General features: G+C 47.8%; 1 protein-coding gene across 1 annotated transcript in view; it reads right to left on the bottom strand.

Moving 5' to 3' along the window:
- The window catches only part of LOC309566038 (serine/threonine-protein kinase Nek11-like), a gene marked incomplete at both ends in the record, with an annotated part of 283,675 nt that overhangs the window by 39,476 nt on the left and 229,996 nt on the right, over positions 1 to 14,203 (bottom strand). The window lies entirely within an intron of this gene.

Consider the following 14,203-nt stretch of genomic DNA (forward strand, 5'->3'; position numbering starts at 1 on the left):
ACCTTGTGGACAGCCTTCCCAGAAGAGTTGAAGCTGTTATAGCTGCAAAGGTTGGGCCAGCTCAATATTGAACCCTACGGACTAAGACTGGGATGCCATTTAAGTTCATGTGTGTGTAAAGGCAGGCGTCCCAATACTTTTGGCAATATAGTTTTTATATAAATACGGGATCCGGCGCACAGCTGCTGCCCTGTAGCAGTTTAACTTCTATAGGGTGGTCAGCAAGTGGTTAAATAGCTATGAGTAGACAAAACACGAGTCCTTCTCTGGTCCATTATTTCCCCCCCCCTCCCTTCTCTGGAAGAACCAGGGTCCTTCTCTGGTCCATTCTCTCCCTCCCTTCTCTGGAAGAACCAGGATCCTTCTGGGGTCCATTCTCTCCTTTCTCTGGAAGAACAAAGATCATTCTCTGGTCCATTCTCTCCCTCTTTTCCTTCTCTGGAAGAACCAGGATCCTTCTCTGGTCCATTCTCTCTCTCCCTCCCTCCCTTCACTGGAAGAACCAGGATCCTTCTCTGGTCCATTCTCTCCCTCCCTCCCTTCTCTGGAAGAACCAGGGTCCTTCTCTGGTCCATTCTCTCTCTCCCTCCCTTCTCTGGAAGAACCAGGATCCTTCTCTGGTCCATTCTCTCTCTCCCTCCCTTCTCTGGAAGAACCAGGATCCTTCTCTGGTCCATTCTCTCCCTCTCTCCCTTCTCTGGAAGGACAAGGATCCTTCTCTGGTCCATTCTCTCCCTCCCTCCCCTCTCTGGAAGAACAAAGATCCTTCTCTGGTCCATTCTCTCCCTCCCTCCTCTGGAAGAACCAAGATCTTTCTCTGGTCCATTCTCTCTCTCCCTCCCTTCTCTGGAAGAACCAGGATCCTTCTCTGGTCCATTCTCTCCCTCCCTCCCCTCTCTGGAAGAACAAGGATCCTTCTCTGGTCCATTCTCTCCCTCCCTCCCTCCCTCCTCTGGAAGAACCAAGATCCTTCTCTGGTCCATTCTCTCCCTCCCTCCCTTCTCTGGAAGAACCAGGATCCTTCTCTGGTCCATTCTCTCTCCCCCCACTTCTCTGGAAGAACAAGGATCCTTCTCTGGTCCATTTTCTCCCTCCCTCCCTTCTCTGGAAGAACCAGGGTCCTTCTCTGGTCCATTCTCTCCCTCCCTCCCCTCTCTGGAAGAACAAAGATCCTTCTCTGGTCCATTCTCTCCCTCCCTCCTCTGGAAGAACCAAGATCTTTCTCTGGTCCATTCTCTCTCTCCCTCCCTTCTCTGGAAGAACCAGGATCCTTCTCTGGTCCATTCTCTCCCTCCCTCCCCTCTCTGGAAGAACAAGGATCCTTCTCTGGTCCATTCTCTCCCTCCCTCCCTCCCTCCTCTGGAAGAACCAAGATCCTTCTCTGGTCCATTCTCTCCCTCCCTCCCTTCTCTGGAAGAACCAGGATCCTTCTCTGGTCCATTCTCTCTCCCCCCACTTCTCTGGAAGAACAAGGATCCTTCTCTGGTCCATTTTCTCCCTCCCTCCCTTCTCTGGAAGAACCAGGATCCTTCTCTGGTCCATTCCCCCCACTCCTTCTCTGGAAGAACCAGGGTCCTTCTCTGTAGCATGTTAGTAGGGGAAGCAGTGGTCTCTCTGCAGAGGTCCATCATGCCCCCTGCTGAATCAGACCTATGACTCTGCACTCAGCAAAGCTCATACTCCCTGATGATTAGAGAGCTCAGGTTCTGACCTCGTAGCAGACCTCTGCTGAGAGACCACTGCCTCCCTATAGAGAGAAAGTGCCCAACTCTGCATCATACTGGCAGGCAGGGCTGCTGATAAGGCAGAGCAGCCAGCCCTCCTGTACCGGGCCCAGGCCTCATCAGTTCTAAAGTGGGGCCCAGGCACCTGCTGAGCGGGAGGACCTGCTATACTGTCTTATTGCAGACACCGATCCTCTTTTTTCTTCACTGCAGGGCTTCCAGCTTCTCCTTCTCTCCCTGCCCCTGGCTGCACTGCAAGGGGATTGGTTCTAGCACGTGCGCTCCTTCCATCTGCTGTCTGGGCCCCCATGTTCTCCTTTGCCGGCTTCCCTCCTCTCCCACCGACAGCTGCTGCGGGCACACAATGTAATTTACTGGCCCCTTCTTTCCTGAATGAACACATTGAGTGATCAATACCAATCACTCCTGGTTCCATTCATCATTTGAGCATAGTAAACTGTGTCAGCTATGCTTCAGTTTGTGAATGAGCAGAAAGCCTCAGAGCAATTCCTATTAGTGATCGACCGATATAATTTTTTCATTGCCGATACCGATATTTTGGTCATCGCGTATCGGTATCGGCCAATATTTTCGTACATTTAAAAATTTTTTTTTATTTTACTTCACAGGTACTCTTGTGGAGGCATCTGGGGGTCTAAAAGACCCCAAACCCCTCCTCTGCACTTAAAATAATTCACAACGCCAAGTTTGGCTGTTTTGAATGCTGTCATTTTTTTAAATTTGGCGCCGAGTAACCGGAAGTGTCATGACATCACTTCCGTGTTTTTGCATGGAGACCCAATCAGAGCCGAATGCGGCTGTGATTGGGTCTTCGGTGGCCATACAGACTGGTTGACCGGGTCTCCCGGTGGGACGGGAGACCCGGGCGGACCGCGGAAGGCGGCGGGGGGGCGTGGGGGGAATGCCCCCTCCCGCTTCTTGTAATGACAGCCAAGCGGCTTCTCAGCCGCATTGGACAGCCGACCATTGGCTATGGACGCCGGTACCGGGGGATGCCTCTAACTGGTTGACCGGGTCTCCGGGTGGGACAGGAGACCCAGGCGAGCCGCGGAAGGGGGGGGAGCGTCCCCTCCTGCTCCTTGTAAGGACAGCCTGAGCGGCTTCTCAGCCGCATCGGACAGCCGACCGTTGGCTATGGACGGCGGTACCGGGGTGATGCCTCTAGCTGCAGGCATCACTCCGGTACAGCACTTTCCCGAAATATCGGCAATATCGGTAACCTCCGGGGCCGATTCCAATATATCGGGGAAAGTGCATATTGGCCCTCATCTGTGCAGCCGAGACTGTAGAGTAGAGAAAGAAGTAATAAATCTATGACCTCAGTCACTTTCGGGCGGGGGAGGGGTCCTTGTCAGGTAGGCTGTATAGGGCCCCCTGATTTCTAACACCAGCCCTGCTGGCAGGGAACAGGCTTTTCTATTTAGCTGTTTGGAATTAAATGAAAAGAAATTGGAGGTTTTGGAATGTTCTGATGTACGTTATTCACTCATTTCTGGGTGGCCCATTTCCACAGACACAGTTGGCATGACTCTCCGCTGACAATCAAGCCGGCTTAATATTTCTAGCACAGCTTTGTTGGATTGTAGAAGTTAGAAGCAAAAAAATAAATAATTCTCGCTCAGTTTCTCTGCCGCTGAATATTTCATGAGGTTTTAAAAGTGACAGGTCCACTTTCAACACATTTTTGGGGCACTGAAAGCGATAAAACGCAGCAAACTGCTGAAATGCTTTTGCATCCTATTTGATATTATTTTTAAGGGAAGTTTGAAGTAGACAACCTGTAGCTACACAGTGAGACATCGGGAAGGACCTTTCTTCGCCTAGCCTACCACGGGAAGAAAGCTCAGATGTCGCCATAGTAACCTCCGGCACGCTCAGATCCGCTCGCTGTAATTGTTCTGGAAGATAAAGGCGTGCTGCACAAGCAGAAGAGCCGGGACCCACTGCTGTCTGCCTTCGTATTGTACTGGGATTAGCAATGTGTCATCATCACATTTATTCCTCGGCTAAGAAATATGGATTCCGCGCCGGGTCCTAAAGACGATCGGACGGTAATTTGATTCCAAAAGCGGTATTTCTGGAAGTATGCAAACCGAGGCTATGAACGCCTGCTGGACCATTTTTTGTCTATTAAAGTGATTGTAAAGGCAGATGGTGCATTCTATGCATTAAGACAAAAATACTTCTGTGTGCAGCAGCCTTCCCCCCCCCCCAATACTTACCTGGGCCCCCTCTATCCAGCAATCTGCACAAGTGCCTTGGCTGTCTGGGACTCCCCCTCCTGATTGGATGTGGCGCCATTGGCTCTCGCTGCTGTCAATCAAAGTCCGATAGCCAATGCAGAGAGGGAGGGGACGGGGCAAAACCGCGACTATGAATAGACACACAGCAGCTCAGCTCGGGTGCCCCCATAGCAAGCTGCTTACTGTGGGGGCACTCGACAGGAGGGAGGGGCCAGAGCATCGAAAAGGGACAGAGAAGAGGAGGATCCGGCCTTCTCTGTGCAAAACCAACTGCCCAGAGGAGGTAAGTTTGATACAGTATTTGACCCCTCACATTTTTGTAAATATTTTATTCTATCTTTTCATGTGACAACACTGAAGAAATGACACTTTGCTACAATGTAAAGTAGTGAGTGTACAGCTTGTATAACAGTGTAAATTTACTGTCCCCTCAAAATAACTCAACACACAGCCATTAATGTCTAAACTGCTAGCAACAAAAGTGTGTACACCCCAATTAGCCATTTCCCTCCCCGCTGTCACATGACTTGTTAGTGTTACAAGGTCTCAGGTGTGAATGGGGAGCAGGTGTGTTAAATTTGGTGTTATCGCTCTCACTCTCTCATACTGGTCACTGAAAGTCCAACATGGCACCTCATGGCAAAGAACTCTCTGAGGATCTGAAAAAAAGAATTGTTAAAGATGGCCTAGGCTATGAGAAGATTGCCAAGACCCTGAAACTGAGCTATGTGAAAATGTCCAAATTAGGCCCAAAGTGTCAATATTTTGTGTGGCCACCATTATTTTCCAGCACTGCCTTAACCTTCTTGGATATGGAGTTCACCAGAGCTTCACAGGTTGCCACCAGAGTCCTCTTCCACTCCTCCATGATGACATCACAGAGCTGGTGGATGTGAGAGACCTTGCGCTCCTCCACCTTCCGTTTGAGGATGCCCCACAGATGCTCAATAGGGTTTAGGTCTGGAGACATGCTTGGCCAGTCCATCACCTTTACCCTCAGCTTCTTTAGCAAGGCAGTGGTGGTCTTGGAGGTGTGTTTGGGGTCGTTATGTTGGAATATTGCCCCAGTCTCTGAAGGGAGGGGATCATACCCTGCTTCAGTATGTCACAGTACATGTTGGCATTCATGGTTCCCTCAATGAACTGTAGCTCCCCAGTGCTGGCAGCACTCATGCAGCCCCAGACCATGACACTCCCACCACCATGCTTGACTGTAGGAAGACACACTTGTCTTTGTACTCCTCACCTGATTGCCACCACACACGCCTGACACCATCTGACACCAAATAAGTTTATCTTGGTCTCATCAGACCACAGGAGATGGTTCCAGTAATCCATGCCCTTAGTCTGCTTGTCTTCAGCAAAATGTTTGTGGGCTTTCTTGTGCATCTTCTTTAGAAGAGGCTTCCTTCTGGGATGACAGCCATGCAGACCAATATGATGCAGTGTGCGGCGTATGGTCTGAGCACTGACAGGCTGACCCCCCCCCCCACCCCTTTAACCTCTGCAGCAATGCTGGCAGCGCTCATACGTCTATTTCACAAAGACAACCTCTGGATAGGACGCTGAGCACATGCACTCAACTTTTTTTGGTCAACCATGGCGAGGCCTGTTCTGAGTGGAACCTGTCCTGTTACACCGCTGTATGGTCTTAGCCACCGTGCTGCAGCTCAGTTTCAGGGTCTTGGCAATCTTCTCATAGCCTAGGCCATCTTTATGTAGAGCAACAATTCTTTTTTTCAGATCCTCAGAGAGTTCTTTGCCATGAGGTGCCATGTTGAACTTCCAGTGACCAGTATGAAAGAGTGAGAGCGATAACACCAAATTTAACACACCTGCCCCCCATTCACACCTGAGACCTTGTAACACTAACGAGTCACATGACACCGGGGAGGGAAAATGGCTAATTGGGGTGTACTCACTTTTGTTGCCAGCGGTTTAGACATTAATGGCTGTGTGTTGAGTTATTTTGAGGGGACAGTAAATTTACACTGTTATACAAGCTGTACACTCACTACTTTACATTGTTGCAAAGTGTCATTTCTTCAGTGTTGTCACATGAAAAGATAGAATAAAATATTTACAAAAATGTGAAGGGTGTACTTACTTTTGTGAGATTCTTTACATGCAATTTAATAGGATAAAAAAGCTCTGTAAATTTTGAAAATAAAAAAATACACCCCATACTGAATGTTTCGGGACTTTTGTGCTGTTTAAAACAATGAGTTATCACCTAAAATAACCCCCTAATAATAACAGGGTAGGGGAGGGGGGATTTGAGCTAAGTTGCATTGGACGCACAGTAAAGACACAGAAGGTGAATTTGTGAAACAAAAGAAAGTCAAAAATCACAGGAGCTGGAAATAAAAACGCATTTCAATCAGCGACGTTTCTCCCGGAGACTCTATAATTACCTGCAACTGCAACACGCAGTGAGCGCAGCTGCCGGTTTAGAGGAAGGTGTCATGCTGGCGTCTTGTCAAATCTCCATACACCTGTGTGCTTTTTCATCTCATTTCTCCACACTTTACAGGAACAAGATCCGGCTCAAATCATTCCGTTTCATCTGGAAGCCCAACAGTCTTTAGGCTCGGCGCGTTTCATCCGGCTCTCCAAAGGCCGCCGCCTTTTATCTCACAAGTCATGCAGCTCTCTGTCTGTAACAATGTTGCTCGTTCCTTTTACAATGTAATACATTTAAATTCTGACATCCATGGAAGAAACCTGTCCTTATTCAGGAAAGTGTGCTCACTGAGAGGGGATGACGCGCAGCGAGTCGTAAAGCAGCGCTCAAAAAACTTTAGGCAGCTGTGTTCTGCGGTCATGAACCATGCTATGTTAAAGTGCCCCCTGCAATAACTTCAATTGAAAGCTGGAACTTCAGTAAATATCAGTAAGCAGTTATCTTTTATTAGCCAAAGTGAATTACAGCCTGAAAAACCAACGCGTTTCGACAGATCATGCCCTAAAGTGGGGGTCTCCAAACATTCTAAACAAAGGAGCAGTTTTCTGTGCTTGAGGCCGGGTTCAAACTGATGTGAAACAGATGTGGGTTTCCCTGCCTCCAATTCGCATGATAGGAGACTGTGACCAGCTTTTATTGGAGCTGGTTCACACATCTCCAGGGCATCCGACCCGACAAGATCTGCTGAAAACAGATGGATGGCAATACATTCGCTATCCGTCCACCGGGTCGGATTGGATGAAAACAGACAGGCGGTGCGTTTTCATCCGACCCCCCCATAGAGGAGAGCGGGGATCTGACAGGTTCCTTCGCTGCACAGTGATCGGAGACAGATCTGTCATCTGCCTGCTCAGTGGGGATCAATGAAGCGATCCCTGCTAAGCTAGCGGAGTCCGTCCAAACGGATCCACCCCATGTGAAAGGGGCCTAAACGTCTGGGGTCCTTCTTTCTTGGGAGATTCTTCTGTATTAATATCTTTTTTTTTTTTTATGCAGTCAGTTTCTCTGGTATGTAGACGCACTCCATTCAAAGGGGAATGGCGGATGCATAAAAAGTCCCATACTGATTCCCCTGTGTAAGGGCGAGTCTTTTTTGCTGCTTTGCGCACTGAAACAAAAACCGACATCCCCGCTGACAGGACAGAGCTCTGCATGATTACCCCGCTGACAGGACAGAGCTCTGCATGGTTTCTCCGCTGACAGGACAGAGCTCTGCATGATTTCCCCGCTGACAGGACAGAGCTCTGCATGATTTCCCCGCTGATAGGACAGAGCCCTGCATGATTTCCCCGCTGACAGGACAGAGCCCTGCATGATTTCCCCGCTGACAGAACAGAGCCCTGCATGATTTCCCCGCTGACAGGACAGAGCCCTGCATGATTTCCCACTGACAGGACAGAGCTCTGCATGGTTTCCCCGCTGACAGGACAGAGCTCTGCATGATTTCCCCACTGACAGGACAGAGCTCTGCATGGTTTACCCGCTGACAGGACAGAGCTCTGCATGGTTTCCCCGCTGACAGGACATAGCTCTGCATGGTTTCCCTGCTGACAGGACAGAGCTCTGCATGATTTCCCCACTGACAGGACAGAGCTCTGCATGGTTTACCCGCTGACAGGACAGAGTTCTGCATGATTTCCCCGCTGATAGGACAGAGCCCTGCATGATTTCCCCGCTGACAGGACAGAGCCCTGCATGATTTCCCCGCTGACAGAACAGAGCCCTGCATGATTTCCCCGCTGACAGGACAGAGCCCTGCATGATTTCCCACTGACAGGACAGAGCTCTGCATGGTTTCCCCGCTGACAGGACAGAGCTCTGCATGATTTCCCCACTGACAGGACAGAGCTCTGCATGGTTTACCCGCTGACAGGACAGAGCTCTGCATGGTTTCCCCGCTAACAGGACATAGCTCTGCATGGTTTCCCTGCTGACAGGACAGAGCTCTGCATGATTTCCCCACTGACAGGACAGAGCTCTGCATGGTTTACCCGCTGACAGGACAGAGTTCTGCATGGTTTCCCCGCTGACAGGACATAGCTCTGCATGGTTTCCCCACTGACAGGACAGGGCTCTGCATGGTTTCACCGCTGACAGGACATGGATTACATTGACAGAGCTCTGTTCTGTCTTCCTCATCACCGATCCATAGGTGCAGGTAGTCATCCATTGGCAGGCACCTGCTGACTAATCACAGCACAGCAAGTGCACCCCTTACCCAGAAAAGCAGAATGATTCTGCACAGCCGGCCTGCACTGTAGCAGTAAAGCTACAGTCTGCAGATGGGAAGCAGTTATACGGTTAACCACTTAATACCGGTTAACCACCTACATATACTGTGGCAGTGGGGCCCTTAAGAGCAAAATCAGGTACCTGTACATGATTCTTTTCTTGGTCTGGGGCACGCACGCCGCCAGTGATCCACTTTTCTGTGATTGGACACAGCAGGCCCAGCAGACCCAAAGTCTGCCGGCACCCTGCGATCATTCCCATAGGCTGACAGAACGGAGGTCTGACTATGTAAACAAGGCAGATTGACGTTCTGGCAGAGCAGAAGATGGAGATCTTGTGTTCCTGCTAAGCATGAACACGGATCTCTGTCTTCCCTCAGTCAGAGCCCCTCCCCTGCACAGTACGCAAGCACTCCCTACGAACACATTTAACCTTTTGATCGCCCCTGGTGTTAACCCCTTCCCTGCATTAGTACAGTGAATTGTTTTTTATCACTGATCACTGTATTGGTGTCACTGGTCCCGAAAAAGTGTCACTTAATGTCAGATTTGTCCGCCGCAATGTCGCAGTCCCGCTAAAAATTGCCGATCACCACCATTAATAATAAAAAATAAAAAGGTCCATTAATCTATCCCATAGTTTGTAGATGCTATATAACTTTTGCGCAAACCAACTAATATACGCTTATTGAGATTTTTTTTTCACCAAAAATATGTAGCAGAATCCATATTGGCCTAAATTTATGAATAAATTTAATTTTTTACATTTTTTTTTATTGGATGTTTTTATAGCAGAAAGTAAAAAATAGCAGAGGTGATCAAATACCACCAAAAGAAATCTCTATTTGTGGGGAAAAAAGGGACAATAATTTTATTTGGGTACAGCATTGCATGACTGTGCAATTGCCAGTTAAAGCAGCCCAGCGCGGTATCTCAAAAAATGGCCTGGTCATGAAGGGGGGGGGGGGGGTGAACTGTTCGGAAATCAGGTGATGAGCAGGTGCCATATCTCTTCCTCATCACCTGTCAAATACCTCTGAAGAGCAATCTAAGCATGGATCGTGTCTCAGAGGAGCGGCAGTCCCTGCCATACATGGGGATGAGCCCTTGGAAAGACTTCCACCTACTGTCACAGTGAGAACCACTTTACCCGACAGGGACTGCGGGAAAATCTGCAACAGGGGCACAAATTGCAATAAAAATCTGATGATGGTTATAGCCTTACCATGCTCTGCTTGGTTAGGAATTTTTCTCCCTACTTCCTGTTTGATAACACGGTTTTCCCCTGGACAGGAAGTGAGGAGAAACGGATCCTCAGATGGCAGTAAAAACCTAACAGGGGCTCTAAACTTTCTTCAATTTATCCAATGCTAAAACAAATAGATATACCCTTTAACCCAACCCAGAACACTTAGGTGGCAACATAGTCATCTTTTGCTAATCCAAAGCAAACTAAATTGGGACTGGTTGCCATGGTTTCTGCGTCTTGTATTTGTTCCTGTAGAAATAAGACAGAATGTGACGCATCATGTTATTTGGCTTATTTACAGGAAAATTGTGTTTTTGTAGCTGAAGTGAAATTTTAAGCAGGCAGACTGAATGATGTCTTACAGACAGTTTGATTGTCAGTCTGCCTCATTATCGCAGTCACTCACCCCCCTGGCTGTGCTATAAAAAATATTAAATGTTTTATTGTTATGAATAAAATATTAAATGGATCTGCCAGAAGCATCTCTCTTGGCGATACAATGACATCAGACTGACTGTCCTTGGCGTCTTCTGTAATATAATAAAGAAATCCTATAATGAGAGAAGTGTATACAGGCCCTGCCACTGTGGAAAGGGAGGTCAACGGCATGCAAGGTTCTCAAAGATGCAGACTGAGGGGCTTAAGGATGGTTGCAATGACCACAAAACATTGGGTTGTTGGCCTTCTTCAGGTTTTGTAACTCCTGGATCGGGGTTCGGAGTCCAGAGGCTTTAAAGAGCTTTGGGAGGGAAGAAGCCTGTGACCGTGTGTCAAGATTTTGTAACTTTTGGATTGGGTTCTGGAGTCCAGAGGCTTCAAAAGCTTTGGGAGGGAAGAAGCCCATGACCTTGTATCCAGGTTTTGTAACTCCTGAATTGAGTTCTGGAGTCCGGAGGCTTCAAAGAGCTTTGGGAGGGAAGCAGCCCATGACCTTGTGTCCAGGTTTTGTAACTCCCGAATTGAGTTCCGGAGTCCAGAGGCTTTGAAGAGTTTTGGGAGGGAAGAAGTCAATGACCTTGTGTCCAGGTTTTGTAACTCATGGATTGGGCTCTGTAGTCCAGAGAATTCAAAGAGCTTTGGAAGGGAAGACGCCTGTGACCTTGTGTCCAGGTTTTGTAACTCCTGAATTGAGTTCTGGAGTCCAGAGGCTTTGAAAAATTTTGGGAGGGAAGAAGCTCATTACCTTGTATCCAGGTTTTGTAACTCCTGAATTGAGTTCTGGAGTCCAGAGCTTTGAAGAGTTTTGGGAGGGAAGAAACCAATGACCTTGTGTCCAGGTTTTGTAACTCCTGGATTGGGTTGGGAAGTCCAGAGACTTAGAAAAGCTTTGGGAGGTAGGAAGCCTGTGACCTTGTTTCCAGGTTTTGTAACTCCTGGATTGGGTTCTGGAGTCCAGAGACTTAGAAGAGCTTTGGGAGAGAAGAAGCATGTGACCTTGTTTTATCAGAGACCAGCAGGAGTGCACACCCTTTATAGTCAGGAGCCTGACAGTAATTCAGGGTTCCACTCTGGAAACAGGAGGCTCACTGCTCAGGTCAGGGCGTGGCCAGGCAGCAGGGAAACTAGAGAAATGTGCAGAGGTCACACGGGTGTACTCCAATGCTGTGAGTTGGTCTGAGGAACCAGCTGAAAGGCCTAAGCTTGAGGCCTTAACAGTGTTGCTGCCAGAGAAGACAAGGAGACTAAAATCTTTTATTTTTTTGTTTGAAGTCATGGTGGAAACCCCTACAAAAGGTAACTATTCATTTTGTGGAACTTTTTTACTTTCCGTGTCCAGAGGAAGCTGGGATGTAGCAGCTGTCGTGGGGATTAGCGAGTAATGACCATATACTGATTCTTGTGACGGTGTAGTGTTCTGGAGACAGCGCTGGGTACAAGCAGTTGTTCATAGGCACATGGCAACCAGATGCCAGAGACTTGCCTCATTAGGTAAATAGGAAATATTGCATATATGAATTTATAATATGTTGAGTGTAAAGTGCATCAGGTGCGGAGCATGTGTCCAATGGGAGACACAGCCATCTCTTTTTTCATAAATGTTTGATGTTATGGAGTTCAGAGGTGTTCGGCTTATTTCCTTTATCGCTATGAATATTTAAAGTCGAACTCAGGACAACCTTTAAAAATATCTCTTGTGTTCCTCCTCCCCTCCACTTGTATAGTAAGAGTTCAATGCTTGTTTAGTGTAAGGGAGGTGTAAATCAGAGGAAACTTACTTTATTACTCGCTCCTGCAAGCTTCTTCCCCATCAGTTATGGGATCCAACAATCAGCCATGATTCACATCTCAGTGTTCTATAGCATGAAGCTCAAAGCTCCTAAATGCACAACAACAAAAATCCTGAGCTCTTAAATTGTGCCGTTCACATACAGTGGGTACGGAAAGTATTCAGACCCCCTTAAATTTTTCACTCTTTGTTATATTGCAGCCATTTGCTAAAATCATTTAAGTTCATTCTTCTTCCTCATGAATGTACACATAGCACCCCATACTGACAGAAAAACACAGAATTGTTGACATTGTTGCAGATTTATTAAAAAAGAAAAACTGAAATATCACATGGTCCTAAGTATTCAGACCCTTTGCTCAGTATTTAGTAGAAGCCCCCTTTTGATCTAATACAGCCAGGAGTCTTTTTGGGAAAGATGCAACAAGTCTTTCACACCTGGATTTGGGGATCCTCTGCCATTCCGCCTTGCAGATCCTCTCCAGTTCTGTCAGGTTGGATGGTAAACGTTGGTGGACAGCCATTTTTAGGTCTCTCCAGAGATGCTCAATTGGGTTTAAGTCAGGGCTCTGGCTGGGCCATTCAAGAACAGTCATGGAGTTGTTGTGAAGCCACCCCTTCGTTATTTTAGCTGTGTGCTTAGGGTCATTGTCTTGTTGGAAGGTAAACCTTCGGCCCAGTCTGAGGTCCAGAGCACTCTGGAGAAGGTTTTTGTCCAGGATATCCCTGTACTTGGCCGCATTCATCTTTCCCTCGATTGCAACCAGTCGTCCTGTCCCTGCAGCTGAAAAACACCCCCACAGCATGATGCTGCCACCACCATGCTTCACTGTTAGGACTGTATTGGACAGGTGATGAGCAGTGCCTGGTTTTCTCCACACATACCGCTTAGAATTAAGGCCAAAAAGTTCTATTTTGGTCTCATCAGACCAGAGAATCTTATTTCTCACCATCTTGGAGTCCTTCAGGTGTTTTTTTAGCAAACTCCATGCGGGCTTTCATGTGTCTTACACTGAGGAGAGGCTTCCGTCGGGCCACTCTGCCATAAAGCCCCGACTGGTGGAGGGCTGCAGTGATGGTTGACTTTCTACAACTTTCTCCCATCTCCTGACTGCATCTCTGGAGCTCAGCCACAGTGATCTTTGGGTTCTTCTTTACCTCTCTCACCAAGGCTCTTCTCCCCCGATAGCTCAGTTTGGCCGGACGGCCAGCTCTAGGAAGGGTTCTGGTCGTCCCAAACGTCTTCCATTTGAGGATTATGGAGGCCACTGTGCTCTTAGGAACCTTAAGTGCAGCAGAAATCTTTTTGTAACCTTGGCCAGATCTGTGCCTTGCCACAATTCTGTCTCTGAGCTCTTCAGGCAGTTCCTTTGACCTCATGATTCTCATTTGCTCTGACATGCATTGTGATCTGGAAGGTCTTATATAGACAGGTGTGTGGCTTTCCTAATCAAGTCCAATCAGTATAATCAAACACAGCTGGACTCAAATTAAGGTGTAGAACCATCTCAAGGATGATCAGAAGAAATGGAAAGCACCTGAGTTAAATATATGAGTGTCACAGCAAAGGGTCTGAATACTTAGGACCATGTGATATTTCAGTTTTTCTTTTTTAATAAATCTGCAACAATGTCAACAATTCTGCGTTTTTCTGTCAGTATGGGGTGCTATGTGTACATTCATGAGGAAGAAGAATGAACTTAAATGATTTTAGCAAATGGCTGCAATATAACAAAGAGTGAAAAATTTAAGGGGGTCTGAATAGTTTCCGTACCCACTGTATAAGTGCTCAGTCGCCTGTAACTCGATTGCCAATGTTCAAAAAGGTACCGGAGTTCTTTTTGGAGCAGGCATGTTTGCCACACTGTACACTGCCCTGCTGACCCCCTGTGCACTGCCTATTGACACCCTGTACACTGTTCTGCTGTCCCCTGTACACTGCCCTGCTGACACCCTGTACACCGCCCTGCTGACACCCTGTACACTGCCCTGCTGACCCCTGTCCTGCAACCTGCTGAGTTTGACCCCTGTACACTGCCTCAAT

The sequence above is a fragment of the Pelophylax lessonae genome (genome assembly GCF_965119305.1).
Source record: "Pelophylax lessonae genome assembly, chromosome: 10".
Taxonomy (NCBI): Eukaryota; Metazoa; Chordata; class Amphibia; order Anura; family Ranidae; genus Pelophylax; species Pelophylax lessonae.